Here is a 15,260-nt window from a genome sequence, read left to right on the forward strand (position 1 = left end):
TCGAGTCAGTCCCCATCTCATGGGGACCCCACGCATAATGGGATTGGGCCATTATGATCCATACATAGGGTTTTCATTGGCTGATTTATTGAAGTAGTTCACCAGGCCTTTCTTCCTAGTCCACCTTAGTCTGAAAGCTCTGCAGAATCCTGTTCAGCATCATAGCAGCACACAGCCTTCACTGAGAGATGAGTGGTGGCTGTGCTTCAAGTGCATTGGCCAGAATGGAAGGCAAGAATTCTATCATTGAATCACCATTGTCCTTGGTTTAGCCTATGCACAAGTCCAAATCAAGCAATCTCTTGAGGAATTTTAGTCTAAAACCAGATTTGTCAAGATTTTAAAAAAACAATAATTTGATGAATCAATAACCCATTCAAGTAAATTGATTAATCACTTGGTTGACTGATTTTTTTTTCCCCTCTTGTCACCCAGGTACTTTTAGCTGGTGTAAATGTGGTCCTTTGGGGGACAGGGGGATAGATGAGACAGTGTTACAAATACAAGCCTGCAATAACCTCAAAAATTAAGAAATGCAGCTATCACAGGGCAATTAGTCAAGCTGTCGTTAAGAAGGGGGAATAAAATTAACATTCATTAACAACACAGCCATCTTCCTGTATTTTTATTAAATTTGTTGTTTTATTCCTCTTCACATTAATCCTATGAGGTTGATATTATTATCATAATTTTACAGAAGTGGAAATTGAGGCCCACAGGTATTAAGTAACTTGACCGTGGCCAGTAAGCGGTAGATCCAAGACTGTAGCCCAAGTGAGTCATATTCTGGAAATGTTTTTTTCATTTTTAGGCATATAATGGCTATGAGTTGTGGCACTGTAGCCAGACTGCTTGGATTTGAATCCCAAAATTTTATTCGTGTTACTTACTAGTTGCGTGACCATGAGGAAGAGTGTTAACTCTCCCTGGGCATCAGTTTCCACATTTGTAAAATGATATAATAGTGCATACCTCATAGGTCTGTTAAGAATTGGTGAATTAAATGAGTTAATACATGTAAAGTTTTTAGGATAATGCTTGGCACAAAGAAAGTACTAAATAAGTCTTAGATATTAATATTTTTATTATATTATCCAGTCAACAACTGTTAAGTGTAAGAGGCTGTTTGGATTCTAAACAGGGTAACTCCTTTTTAAAAAGCCCTTCTCCACAAATGAAGGGAAAAAGAAAACAAAACTAAGATTTCTTTGCCAATTTCATATAGCAGCATTTTCTAATTTTTTCTTTAATATCAGAATATCTAGCATATTATTTCCCTATCTTTTATAAGCCATGCTTCTTTGGTAGATATTTAAAAATTAAATTATCTTTAATGTTATTCGTAATTTCAAAATAAACTGAATATAAAGACTGAAAACAAAGTAATGTGACAAAGGGTGGCTTTATCTTTAAACTATAAACACTTTTCTGGAGAATCTGACATATCACTGATTCTTCCAACATTTGAGAAACACTCAATGATATGAGATATGGTAACACATGCTAAGTTTCCTTATAGTCTATACAGTCTCTGAGAACCTCAGTCAACTGCTATAAAATATGGATGAATACACAGGTTTTACCTCCTCACCAGGCTGTGCTGGAAATCAGAAGAAACACTAGCTATGAAAGCTCTTTCTGTTCCACAAAGCCCGATCCAAAAACCAGGCATGATTATTGTTTTGAATGGCAGCAAACTTGTCATCTTGCTGTTAGTCGCTCATTCACTTTTAGCTAAAATCATCCGCATGCATTTCATTTTTCTCAAAGTCAAAAAAATATAAAACTTTTCTTGTCATTGCTAAGTAATGTTTCAATTTTGTTGTTGTTGTTAGGTACCATCGAGCTGGTTTCGACTCAGCGACCCCATGCACAGCAGAACAAAATACTGCCCGGTCCTGCGCCATCCTCATAGTCATTTTTATGTTTGAGCCCATTGTTGCAGCCACTGTGTTGATCCATGTCCTTGAGGATCTTCCTCTTTTCCTCTGACCCTGTACTTTACAAAGGAGAATGTCCTTCTCCAGGGACTGATCCCTCCTGACAAAATGTCCAAAGTATATAAGACGCAGTCTCGCCATCCTTGCTTCTAAGAAGCATTCTGGTTGTACTTCTTCCAAGACAGGTATTTCAGTTTTAGGAACAACTACAGGAAGAAAACACCCATAGACCATTCATGAAAAATAATGTGAGTTTTCCAAATGCTTTCTGATCTTGGTCCACTTAAGTGATTTATAATTTAATGATATGACTATTTTTAAGCAGAAACAGTCCGTATAATGTATGATATTGTGTGAAAAATGTGCTGTGAGTTGTTGCCATTTAATCTGAAGCAATACACAAATCTTAGGACACTTTTTATGGTACAGTAAAACCTGCAAGAGCCGGAACCTCTGTAAGGCAGAAAAGTGTCAGAGAAGGAAAACTCGAATATTTTCCACTAAAACGAGCAACAGAAAAGTTGTAAAATTGCACCCTGTCAAAAGCTGAAAAGTAGCGAGGCTGGGAAAAACAAGGCAGTCCCATCGAGTTCTGGCTCTCACAAGTTTCACTGTAATAACTAGAATGAATCAGAGAATCATTTAGAAAAATATATTCCCTGTCACTGATTGTGGGAAGATTGGCTAATACACCATGTCCGTTACTTGCGCAATTCTCCTTCTTGCTGTATTTGCATGCAAATGACTTGGTTTTTCTTCCATTTTAAATGGAATCCTCTATTATAAACGAAGAGCTAAATGTAAAAAACATAAAAGAAAATGTGTGGGCTGCTTTTATTAAAAGTGGTCCTGAGAAAAATAGGAAGAGAAAGCTGCTGGCAGATTAATTTCATTTTCATACACTCATTGGATTTGTAGCAAGTTTTCAACAAAATAGGCACTATTTCTTCTGATCTGGACTTGTCTTTTTCTCAATAGTGAGGGATGCAAGAAATGGAAGTCATGAAATAAGGCTTAATTGTGGTACATGGGCGGAGAGGTGGAGAGGAAAGAAAAATAAAAGGAAGAGACAAAAGGAGAACTTGAGTGAGGAAGACAAGGAAGGAGGCCTGGAAAAGTTTGCAATTGCATAAATGTAGAAGAGTGGAATGTAAGCAACACACACACACACCTGCCCCAAAAAGAACTTGAGCCTCATTCTTGTGAGCTTCTCCTCATCTCCTGTCCTTCCCCTACACATATTTCAAACTAGACCTACTCCTTTAATCCTTGCTGTCATCCAGTTTAAAGCACAGATCAAATTTTGACTGACAACAAAATGACTGCACTGCATCACTTTTATATAAAGCTCAATTTTTACCCTTTGCCAGAATGCAAACAGGTTGAAATACTGACGTCTTCCTTCGTCGTGTTTCCCATTACAATATTGTTGTCGTTGCTGTAAAGTGCCGTGTTGGTTCTGGCTCATAGCGACCCTATGCACAACAGAATGAAACACTGCCCAGTCCTGTGCCATCCTTACAATCATTGCTATGTTTGAGCTCATTGTCACAGCCCCTGTGTCAATCCACTTCAACGAGGGTCTTCCTCTTTTCCGCTAACCCTGTACATTGCCAAGCACGGTATACTTCTCCAGGGAGTGATCCCTCCTGACAACATGTCCAAAGAATGTAAGACGCAGTTGCACCACCCTTGCTTCTAAGGAGCATTCTGATTCTACTTCTTCCAAGGCAGATTTGTTCATTCTTTTGGCAGTCCATGGTACATTCAATATCCTTTGCCAACACCACAATTCAAAGGCGTCAATTCTTCTTCGGTCTCCTTATTCATTGACAGCTTTCATGTGCATATGATGAGATTGGAAATACCATGACTTGGGTCAGGCGCACCTTAGTCTTCAAGGTGACGTCCTTGTTTTTCAACAATTTAAAGAGGTCCTTTGCAGCAGATTTACCCAATGCAATGCGTCTTTTGATTTCCTGACTGCTGCTTCCATGGCTGTTGATTGTGGATCCAAGTAAAATGAAATCCTTGACAACTTCAATCTTTTCTCTGTTTATGATGATGTTGCTCATTGGTCCGGTTGTGATGTTTTTTGTTTTCTTTATGTTGAGGTGCAATCCATACTGAAGGCTGTGGTCTTTGATCTTCATTAGTAAGTGTTTCAGGTCCTTTTCACTTTCAGCAAGCAAGGTTGTGTCATCTGCATAACACAGGTTGTTAATGAGTCTTCCTCCAATCCTGATGCCCTGTTCTTCTTCATATAGTCCAGCTTCTGGGATTATTCACTCAGCATACAGATTCAGTAGGTATGGTGAAAGGATACAACACTGACACACACTTTTCCTAACTTTAAACCAATCGGAATCCCCTTGTTCTTTCCAAACAATTGCCTCTTGGTCTATGTACAGGCTCCTAGTGAGCACAATTAAGTGTTCTGGAATTCCCATTCTTTGCAATGTTATCCATAATTTGTTATGATCTATGCAGTCGAATTCCTTTGCATAGTCAATAAAACACAGGTAAATATCCTTCTGGTATTCTCTGCTTTCAGCCAGGATCAATCTGACATTACCAATGATATCCCTGGTTCCACGTCCTTTTCTGAAGCCGGCCAGAATTTCTGGCAGTTCTCTTTCGATATACTGCTGCAGCCATTTTTGAATGATCTTCAGCAAAATTTTGCTTGTGTATGATATTAATGATATTGTTTATAATTTCCACATTTGGTTGGATCACATTTCTTGGGAAGAGGCATAAATATGGATCTCTTCCAGTCAATTGGCCAGGAAGCTGCCTTCCATATTTCTTAGCATAGGCGAGTGAGCACCTCCAGTGCTGCATCCGTCTGTTGAAACATCTCAATCGATATTCTGTCAATTCCTGGAGCCTTGTTTTTCACCAGTGCCTTCAGAGCAGCTTGGACTTCTTCCTTCAGTACTATCAGTTCCTGATCATATGCCACCTCTTGAAATAGTTGAACATCGACTAATGACTAATTCTTTTTGGTATAATGACTCTGTGTATTCCTTCCATCTTCTTTTGATGCTTCCTGAGTTGTTTAGTATTTTCCCCATGGAATCCTTCACTATTGCAACTCGAGGCTTGAATTTTTTCTTCAGTTCTTTCAGCTTGAGAAACGCCGAGCATGTTCTTCCCTTTTGATTTTCTATCTCCAGCTCTTTGCACATGTCATTATAATACCTTATTTTGTCTTCTCGAGCTGCCCTTTGAAATCTTCTGTTCAGTTCTTTTACTTCATCATTTCTTCCCTTTGCTGTAGCCACTCGACATTAGTGAGCAAGTTTCAGAGTCTCCTCTGGCATCCATCTTGGTCATTTCTTTCTTTCCTGTCTTTTCAATGGCCTCTTGTTTCTTCATGTATGATGTCCTCCCAACAACTCGTCTTGCCTTCGGTCACTAGTGTTCAATGTGTCGAATCTATTCTTGAGATGGTCTCTAAATTCAGGTGGTATATACTTAAGGTCATACTTTGGCTCTTGTGGACTTGCTCTGATTTTCTTCAGTTTCAGCTTGAACTCGCATATAAGCAATCTGATGGTCTGTTCCACGATCAGACCCTGGCCTTGTTCTGACTGATGATATTGAGCTTTTCCATCTTTTCTATGTTCTCTTTCCACAGATGTAGTCATTTTGATTCCTGTGTGTTCCATCTGGTGAGGTCCATGTGTATAGTCGCCGTTTATGTTGGTGAAAGAAGGTATTTGCAATGAAGAAGTCATTGGTCTTGCAAAATTCTATCATTCGATCCCTGGCATTGTTTCTATCACCAAGGCCATATTTTTCAACTATCAGTCCTTCTTCTTTGTTTCCAAATTTCTCATTAAAATTACCAGTAATTACCAATGCATCCTGATTGCATGTTCAGTCAACTTCAGACTGCAGAAGTTGGTAAAATCTTCAATTTCTTCATATTTGGCTTTAGTGATTGGTGCATAAATTTGAATAATAGTCGTATTACCTCGCCTTCCTTGTAGGCATATGGATATTATCCTATTACTGACAGCGTTGTACTTCAGGATACATCTTGAAACGTTCTTTTTGACGATGAATGCAACACTATTCCTCTTCAAGTTGTCATTCCCAGCATAGTAGAATGTATGATTGTCTGATTCAAAATGGCTAATGCCAGTTCATGTCAGCTCACTAATGCCCAGGGTATCGATGTTTATGTGTTCCATTTCATTTTTGATGATTTCCCATTTTCCTAGATTCATACTGCATGCATTCTAGGTTCTGATTATTAATGGATGTTTGCAGCTGTTTCTTCTCATTTTGAGCCGTGCCACATCAGCAAATGAAGGTCCCAAAAACTTTACTCTGTCCACGTCATTAAGGTCGACTCTACTTTGAGGAGGCAGCTCTTCCCTAGTCGTCTTTTGAGTGCCTTCCAATCTGCGGGGATCATCTTCCAGCACTATATCAGACACTGTTCCACCAGTATTCATGAGGTTTTCACTGACCAATGCTTTTCAGAAACAGACTGCTGGGTCGTTCTTCCTAGCCTGTCTTAGTCTGGAAGCTCAGCTGAAACCTGCCTTCCATGGGTGACTCTGCTGGTATCTGAATACTGGTGGCATAGCTTCCAGCATCACAGCAACACACAACCTCCCAGAGTAGGACAAATTGACAGACACGTGGGGGATTACAATATTACCTTCTTTTAATTGGTTCAACTGATGTTTATCTGTGAATATGAAATATACGAAGCTAACAGAATGCTGTAAAAATAATTCACAATTAAAAGAAACAAAAACAGGAAGCCTTGCCAGATAATGGTTTATTTTTCCATCATTTTTATAAATGTGGTCACATAACCATGTGTGTATAAGTTTTTGTATGAGAAACTGACATGAATTGTAAACTTTCAATTAAAGCACAATAAAAAACGGGGGGGGGGTTGCCAAGCAAACTAATTTTTTAAAGATTAGAGGAAGAATGCTTAAATTACTGATTCAAGTGCTTCTAAAACAGCTTTAGCAACCTCCATTTCCTGGGAAATAAATACTTAAAGCATTATAGAGCTTTAAGAAATCTCAGATATTATCTATTCTAATCCTTCATTTTATAGATGAGGAAACTGAGCACACTCTTAGTGGCAAATCTGGGAGCAGGGCACAGGTGCCTGGACTCCTACCTAGTCCGTTGGGTATTTCCGTTCTGCCGTGCTATACATATAGAACCTAAATACACTCATATCTTTGCTAAAGCATTTCCACCAATTGTCAACAATTGGTTAGTTTGATTTTTTTAATTTTTATTTTGTAATTCATGCTGTTACAGTCCTTTAAAGTAATTGAACCCTATTTCTTTTCAAATTTATATGATTTAAACTTTTCATTAAATCAGAATTGCCTTCCTCCCAGTTAGTCTTAATTACTGAAGTTTTATCTGTAGGTGATTGCAGTTTGAAGCTTTGCTATTTTTCAGAGTAGGAATTTAGTAAATGGTGGTAGGCTTTTGTTTATATTTGCTGTCCTGGTATTTTTAATTTCTCAGGGTAATGAATCATTTACCCTAACACAGATTCAGGAGAAAGATGTGGCAGTCTGCTCCTGCAAAAGGTTTACAGCCTTGGAAACCTTAGGGGGCAGTTCTACTCTGTCCTACAGTTTATCTATGAGTCAGAATTGACTCAACAACAGTGGGTTTTTGTTTTTAACATGGATTTAAAAGGAAAGGAAACTTAACTAAGAAAAATAGTTTTTTTTCAAAAGTGCACTTGAAGACTTTGTACTTTAGATTCTGAAGTCATTTTATACTCATTATCTGATTTATGGTGCATGATTTGAGTTTTTAAATTAATCACTCTCCAAAGCATATCCACGCACTGCAATTCACAATGTCATAACACACAGAGAGATGTCAAAAACAAGCCTAACTTATGTTCATATAAAAGAAAACTTCCTTGAATAGCTACTGATTTTTTTTTGGGGGGGGGGATGAGCCTGGAATTACACTCCAATCAGTTTATCTGGTGGTCATCTCTGCCCTCATTTCAGTGTCTCCTGAAGGAAACATGTAGTGTCCTCTTGCCTCTTCTTCACTATTTGACATGGACTAAGCCCTTGTGTTTTTTTTTTTTCTGGTCAAAGCTCACCTTGTATGAGTGCGATTCCTTAGGGCACTGTTAGATGATTCGATAGCAGATGTGTTGATTATTCCTTTGCAGACACTATATTTCATCGATTATAAGACAAATTGATTTTTGTTTTGATTTGTTTTTGCCTTTTAACGTCTCTGACCTAGGGGGTGCATCTTAAAAATCTATGACATTTTACCATCAATCAGGTGTGGCTGTATTGTCATTGTGCACGCAGTGAAACCTGATCACAGTTGCTCATACAGCCATCACATCAGTTGGGTTTTTACATACTTTCTTGGTACTACTTGCAGTATGTTTTTGAAATATCTTTAAAATGACTATTGATTCCTCCTTGAAGCAAAAGTTATTGTGCATAAGAAAAGGACAGTCACAAAGCAAATCGTGTGAGTTTGGTATTAGTGATTGTGGTAGACAGAATAACAGGCCCTTTTTTAAAGATGTCCACTTCCTAATCCCTGGAACCTGTAAATATGTTACCTTACATGACAAAGGGGAATTAAAGTCACAAGTGGAATTAGAATTGCCAATCAGATGACTTTAAAATAAGGAGATTATTCTGAATTACCCAGATGAGCCCAATGTAAACACAAGTGTCCTTAAAAGAAGAAGGAGGCAAAAAAGGAGACAGTGGGAGATATGACTATGGAAGAGAGAACCAGGGAGGTGGCAGTATGAGGACTGGACTTTGAATGCTGGCTTTCAATGGAGCCACGAGCCAAGGAATGCAGATAGCCTGTAAAAACTGGAAAAAGCAGGGAAACAGATTCTCTCCCAGAGACTCCAGAGGAAACATAGCCTTTTATGGACTTCTGATCTCTAGAACCATAAGATAAAAATTTGTGTTGTCATCCCCTGAAGTCTTCTTTGAACCAAACAATAGTTTAACTTAATTAGTTAACTATGTCTGCCTTGAGCATTGTGCTCTTTTAAAGCATTATCTATGAAGGATCAAATTGACAACAAAAACTTGAAAGATTATATGAGGAGCTTAAAAAACCAAACCAAAGCTGTTGCTTTCGAGTCTATTCCAACTCATAGGGACCCCATAGGACAGAGTAGAACTGCCTCGTAGGGTTTGCAAGAAGCAGCTGGTGGATTCTAACTGATAAGCTTTTGATTAGCAGCCAAATGCTTAATCACTGTGCCACCAGAGCCCCATGAGGAGCTTCCAAAATTAAAAAACCAAACCTGCTGCTGTCGAGTAGATTCCAACTCATAGAGACCCTACAGGACAGAGTAGAACTGCCCCAAAGAGTTCCAAGGAGCACCTGGTGGATTCGAATTGCTGACCTTTTGGCTAGCAACTGTAGCTCTTAACCACTACACCACCAGGGTTTCCATGATGAGCTTGGGAGGCAGTAAATTTATGTTAATGATGTACAATACTTTGGAAGAACATGTTCACAAGTTGCACAACTTGAAGAATGTCATCAATGTCACTGAATTGTACAAGTTGTAATTGTGTATCTTTTGCTGTGTACATTTTCACCAAAAAATAAAACAAAATAAATTTGTGTTCTTTTAAGCCACTAATTTGGTGGTAATTTGTTACAGCAGAAATAGGAAACTAATACAGTGATATTAGTCATTAGTGGGGAAATTGTCACAATTCTCAATAATTTTCTTGCAAAGGAAACATCAAATGTTTTATTGAAGTTAAGAAATAAAGATACCTACGAGTAGATGAATCTGCATTAAATTCTTAAAATTACATTGTTATGTGCAAAATGACAATTTACCGTACATTTAATCATGCAACTGAGGGCAGGAAGGAGAAGAAATTGCCATATCATTTGGATTTAATAAAATAAATTTCAATATAACAGGAGACTGATGTGACCAATTCAAATAATATTTAGAAATATCATTAAGGCATTGAGCCACAGTTCGATCTACTATGTTTGTTTTTAAACCCAAAACCTGTTGTCGTCGAGTTGATTCTGACTCATAGCAACCCTAAAGGACAGAGTAGAACTTCCCCATAGAGTTTCCAAGGAGCACCTGGTAGATTCAAACTGCCAGCCTTTTGGTTAGCAGCCCTAGCACTTAACCACTACGCCAGCAGTGTTTCCTTGTTCTTACTTACTTACTTAGGGGTACATAAAATAGTGATGTGTCTTACAATTGATGTCACCCTTCATTCAATGAAATATGTTAATAGTAATTTTTTTTTTAGAAAAGTAATTCAAGCTCATTTTGTAAATTTAGGAAAATACAGAAATGTGTGTCATTGTTATTGTCGGATGCCATTGAGTCAAGTCAAGTTTGACTCATAGAGGCCCCATGTGAAGGAGTAGAACTTCCCCATATGGTCTCCTAGGCTATAATCTTTACAGGAGCAAATCGCCAGGTCTTTCTCCCTTAAAGCCTCTGGGTGGGTTCGGACAGCCAACTTTTTGGTTAGCAGCCAAAGACTTAATTGTTGCAACAACAGGGCTCCTAAATAAGAAAAAAAAATTCCGTAATCCCTGAGAATCAGGATAGGCCAGTTCATGTTATTGTAATAAGCAACCCTCAAACCTCAGTTGTTAAAACAACTAAGATTTATTGCTTGCCCATGCTACCTGTCCATGTGGTTTGGCAAGGTGAGGTCTCAGCTCATAATAATCACTGAAGGACTGAGGCTGATGGAGCAGTCACTGAATTAAACATTACTGTTAGTCATGTCACAGGGCTAAGTGATTTTGGAGAGTCTCATATTGCCAACTAAATTCTCCATTCCAAGAGTGGTATATATTAAGTCTGCTCACAATCCATTAGCTAGAAAAAGTAATATGGTTGTACTTAACTAGAGGAGACTGGGAAGTGAAAACATACCATGTGTTGCGAAGGCCAAAAAATTGAGCAAACAGTTAATGATTACTGCATCCAGTGCTAGGAGAAAACCGCCATTATTATTAAGATGCTAATGCATTTTAAAATACATATTTGTGAATTTGGTACTCAACTATATACACAATTATATTTTACTTAACATTATACAGTGATATTTTCCAATGTAAATATTTTAAAATATACATTATTTAATGGCTATGTGATAAACCATCCTATATATATTATTTTAATATTATTGGATATTGCAGTGCTTCTTATTTCTACAATTATAAACAATGTTGTGGTGAATATCTATATAAATTAATAATGATAATATCAGTCTCTGGCTCTCCATACCTTAAGTAAAGAGAGAAATTTTTATCAAATTTCTGAGAGAAATGAGAATTTTAGTAGTCATTGCATACTAAATTCTGTTTAGTCCATTGGGGGCTATCTAAATGAGTTCACACAAAGTAGAGCTAGAAATTTTGGGTCACTGATAGACATAAACAACCCAGAAAAATTTGAGCAAAAGATTTGCAAAGATACTTTACCTGAGAAGATATATGGATGGCAAAGAAGGACATGAAAAGATGCTCAGTCATTAGTCATTAGGTAAATGCATGTTAAAACCACCATGCAATGCCACTACACACATATTAAAAAAAAAAAAAAGTTTGGCTAAAACAAAAATGACTGACAATACCCAGTGCTGGCAAAGTTATCAAGGGACTGGAACACATATGAGTTGCTGGTAGGAATATAAAATGGTATTGCCACTTTGGAAAACAGTTTGGCAATTTCTTAATAAGTTAAGCGAGCACTTCCATATAGCCCAGCAGTCCTACTTCTAGATATTTATCTAAGAGAAAATTATTATTCATATTATTCATAATAGCCAAAAAGTGAAAAGAACTCAAAGGTCCATCAGTAGGTAACTGGATAAGCAAATTGTGGTATAGCTATGCAGTGCAATATTACTCATCAGTAAAAAAAAGAACATACTATGGGTACACAAAACAATGTGAGTGCATCTTGAAATAATTATTCTGAGTGAAATAAGCCAGGCCACCCCCTACCCCCAAAAAAGACTTCATACTATATGATTCTAGGTATATAAAATTCTAGAAAACGTAAACTAAATGTAGTGACAAAAAATATATTAGTGGTTGCCTGGGAAGGGGTGAGAGGTAAGAAGGCTACAAAGGGGCATAAGAAAACTTTCAGGCTGATGGATATGTTCAGTATCTTGATTGTGGTGATGTGTTCATGTGTGTATATATAGTTACATACTTCAAATACTATGAAATTGTATGTTTTAAATATCTGCAATTTACTGCATATCAAGTATACCTCAATAGAGCAGTGAAAATGTACATTTGTACTTCAATGAATTTCAACAATCCCATTTAAGAAATATTTAGTGAGGAGAGGCAGGGCCAAGTTGGTGGAATAGTCAGACACTTCCTGTGATCCCTCTTACAATAAAGACCTGGAAAACCAAGTGAACTGACTATATATGACAATCTAGGACCCCTGAACATAAAAGACAAAGTTGAAGAATTGGGCTGAGCAGCAGGGACAGAGACAAATAGTTCAGAAGCAGTGAGGAAATGCCAGAACTGACCTGGCTGGCATCCTGCAGGCTGGATAATTTGGTGCATGCCAGATGAAGCAAGCAGCAGCACTCAGGATGCATTCTGCATGTCGGCAAAAACCAAATGAGTGAGGGTCTGCACAAGCCTTGGGAGCCAAGGAAAGCAGTGCTGGATCTGCAAAAGTTGAGTGCAAGCATCTAACCTACCTCAAGGGATCAAAATAACTCTTCTTCCTCTGGGAAGTGCCTCTCTTTCCCTCACTTGCCCCCTCCCCACTCTGCTCCAGTCCTGATCTGACAGTGTTCAGTGCTTGCTGCACCTTCTAGGCTGGTAGTGGGACCTGTTGCATGCCCGAGCCAGTATCCCAGCTTTGGGGAGGGAACAAATAAACAAACAGGGAGAAAGAAACCACCAGCTCCCCTAAGCAGGGAACTCAGGAACTACCCCTTTGCCTAGGCACAGGCATAAGAGGTCTACAGACTTTGAATGCCTTTCACCACTGCCTAGATATGTGTGGGCCCATTCAACAGTGTAGGCCCTCTTTAGCATAGTACAAAAGGTATACACCTAAAGCCTATATTCAACTGCAGCAGTTAAGGGAGAGTGGCAGATTAGTGACATTTGACACCACCCTGCCCATTAAGCAGGGTACTCACCTACCCACATCCGGGGCGTGAGGAATGGTAGCTCCAACCACTCCACCGAGACACCCACGACAGGGGTCCGAGAATAAGTGCTGCCACCTAGTTCTTACAGCCAACAGCATTGGATACCTAAAATCTGGCTGCAAGACCCACCCACCTATGTCCCTCTGAGGGACAGAGACCTGCCTTTCAGCTTAGCACTCAGGGGCAGCCATCAGCCCCCACCTTGATCAACACGTAACTCCTTACTGCAGCCAGATACCTGTGCCTGGTCCAATCACCCCTATGTAGCTCTGCCTATCTAAGACTGTAGGTGAGAGCTTGTACCACACACTCAGTGGCTGACTACCAGGACACCAGAGCTGAATACACACAAGAAAAGTAAGTGAACTCCTGGGTTCACACACCTCGTAGCAGCTCTAAACACCTAGCAACGAGATGCAAGAGCTTAAAAGACACCAATAATCAAAGTAGCTCACATGCCCAGCCTATTTGGACATATCAAAACAAAACAAGATGCTAGGACACAGTAAGCAAACAAAATAAATAAATACAATAACTTATTGATGGCTTGGAGAAAACAGTCAATATCAAATCACATAAAAAGGCAGACCATGATGGCTCCAGCAAGAGAATGAAACAAAGAATCAGGAAACCTCCCAGAGGAAGATAAGTTCTTCGAATAACCAGAGGTAGAATTCAAAAGATTAATATACAGAGCTCTTCAAAAGATCAGGAAGGAGATCAGGGAAAATGCAGACCAAAGCAAGGAACACACAGAAAAAGCAATAGAGAAATGAGTGGGAATCGACCCAATGGCAACAGGTTTGGTTCTCTTTTTTGGTATACAAGAGCAAAATGACACATTTACCAGGCTGCTAGAATCCATAGAGAGATAGCAAATAGCAATCCAAAAGATTAACAATAAAATTTGAAAACTAGGCAACTTGATAGAAAGTCACAGGAGCAGAATTAAGGCAATGGTAGTCATAATTAGTGAGATTAAAGATAAAGCACTTAAAACCAATTTAATCGAGGAAAAATCAGAGAAAAGAATTTTAAAAAATGAAGAAAACCTAAGAATTATGGGGGACTCTATCAAGAAGAATAACCTACGAGTGATTGGAATATCAGAACAGGGAGGGAAGAAGGCAATGGGATGACATATGTAAGCCTCGAAGGAAAAAAAATTGTCAGCCAAGAATTATATATCCAGCAAAACTGTGTCTCAAATATGAAGGTGAAATTAGGGCTTTTCTTGATAAACAGAAGTTAAGGAAATTTGTAAAAATCAAAACAAAATTACAAGAAATACTACAGAGAGTCTGTTGGCAAGAGAATCAATATCAGATAACAATCCAAGACTGGAACACAGGACAGAACAGCCAGATATCTACGCAGATAGTGAAGTCACAAAAATAAGTCAAAGCTAAAACATTGAAAATAGGGAAACAGAGACATCAATATGGAAAAGATGACAACATTAAAAACATGACGGACTAAATACTGTAGCCATAGAACTTTCATATGGAGAGGAAGTTCAGGTGATATCAATAAATGAAAAAATTGGTTTAAACTTAGAATAATAGAGGTAAATTTTAAGGTAACCACAAAGGAAACTAACAAACCTACACATGTAAATAAAAAAGAAGAAAAACATAAAAACTCAGTAAATACAAAACCAACAACCATGAAAAAGATGAAAAGAAAATACATAAAGAAAAAAACATAGAAAATTAAGTGGGAAAAAGAAACTGTCAACATCACAAAAAATATATATATATCAAAATGACAACACTAAACTCATAATTAATTGCACTGGATACAAATGGACTAAATGCACCAATAAAGAGACAGAGAGTGGCAGACTGGATAAAAAACATGATTCATCTACATGCTTTGTACAAGGACACACCTGACTTAAAGACTCAAGTAAACTAAAATTCAAAGGGTGGAAAAAAATATATCAAGCAGAAAACAATCAAAAAAATCAGGAGTGGAACACTAATCTCTGACAAAATAGACTTTAAAGTAAAATTCACTACAAAGGAAAGGGAAGGACACTATATAATGATTAAAGGGTCAATAAACCAGAGGACAAAAATATGTACACACCCAGGGGCAGGGCTCCAAAGTA

Source organism: Loxodonta africana, chromosome X, assembly GCF_030014295.1.
Source record: "Loxodonta africana isolate mLoxAfr1 chromosome X, mLoxAfr1.hap2, whole genome shotgun sequence".
Lineage (NCBI taxonomy): Eukaryota > Metazoa > Chordata > Mammalia > Proboscidea > Elephantidae > Loxodonta > Loxodonta africana.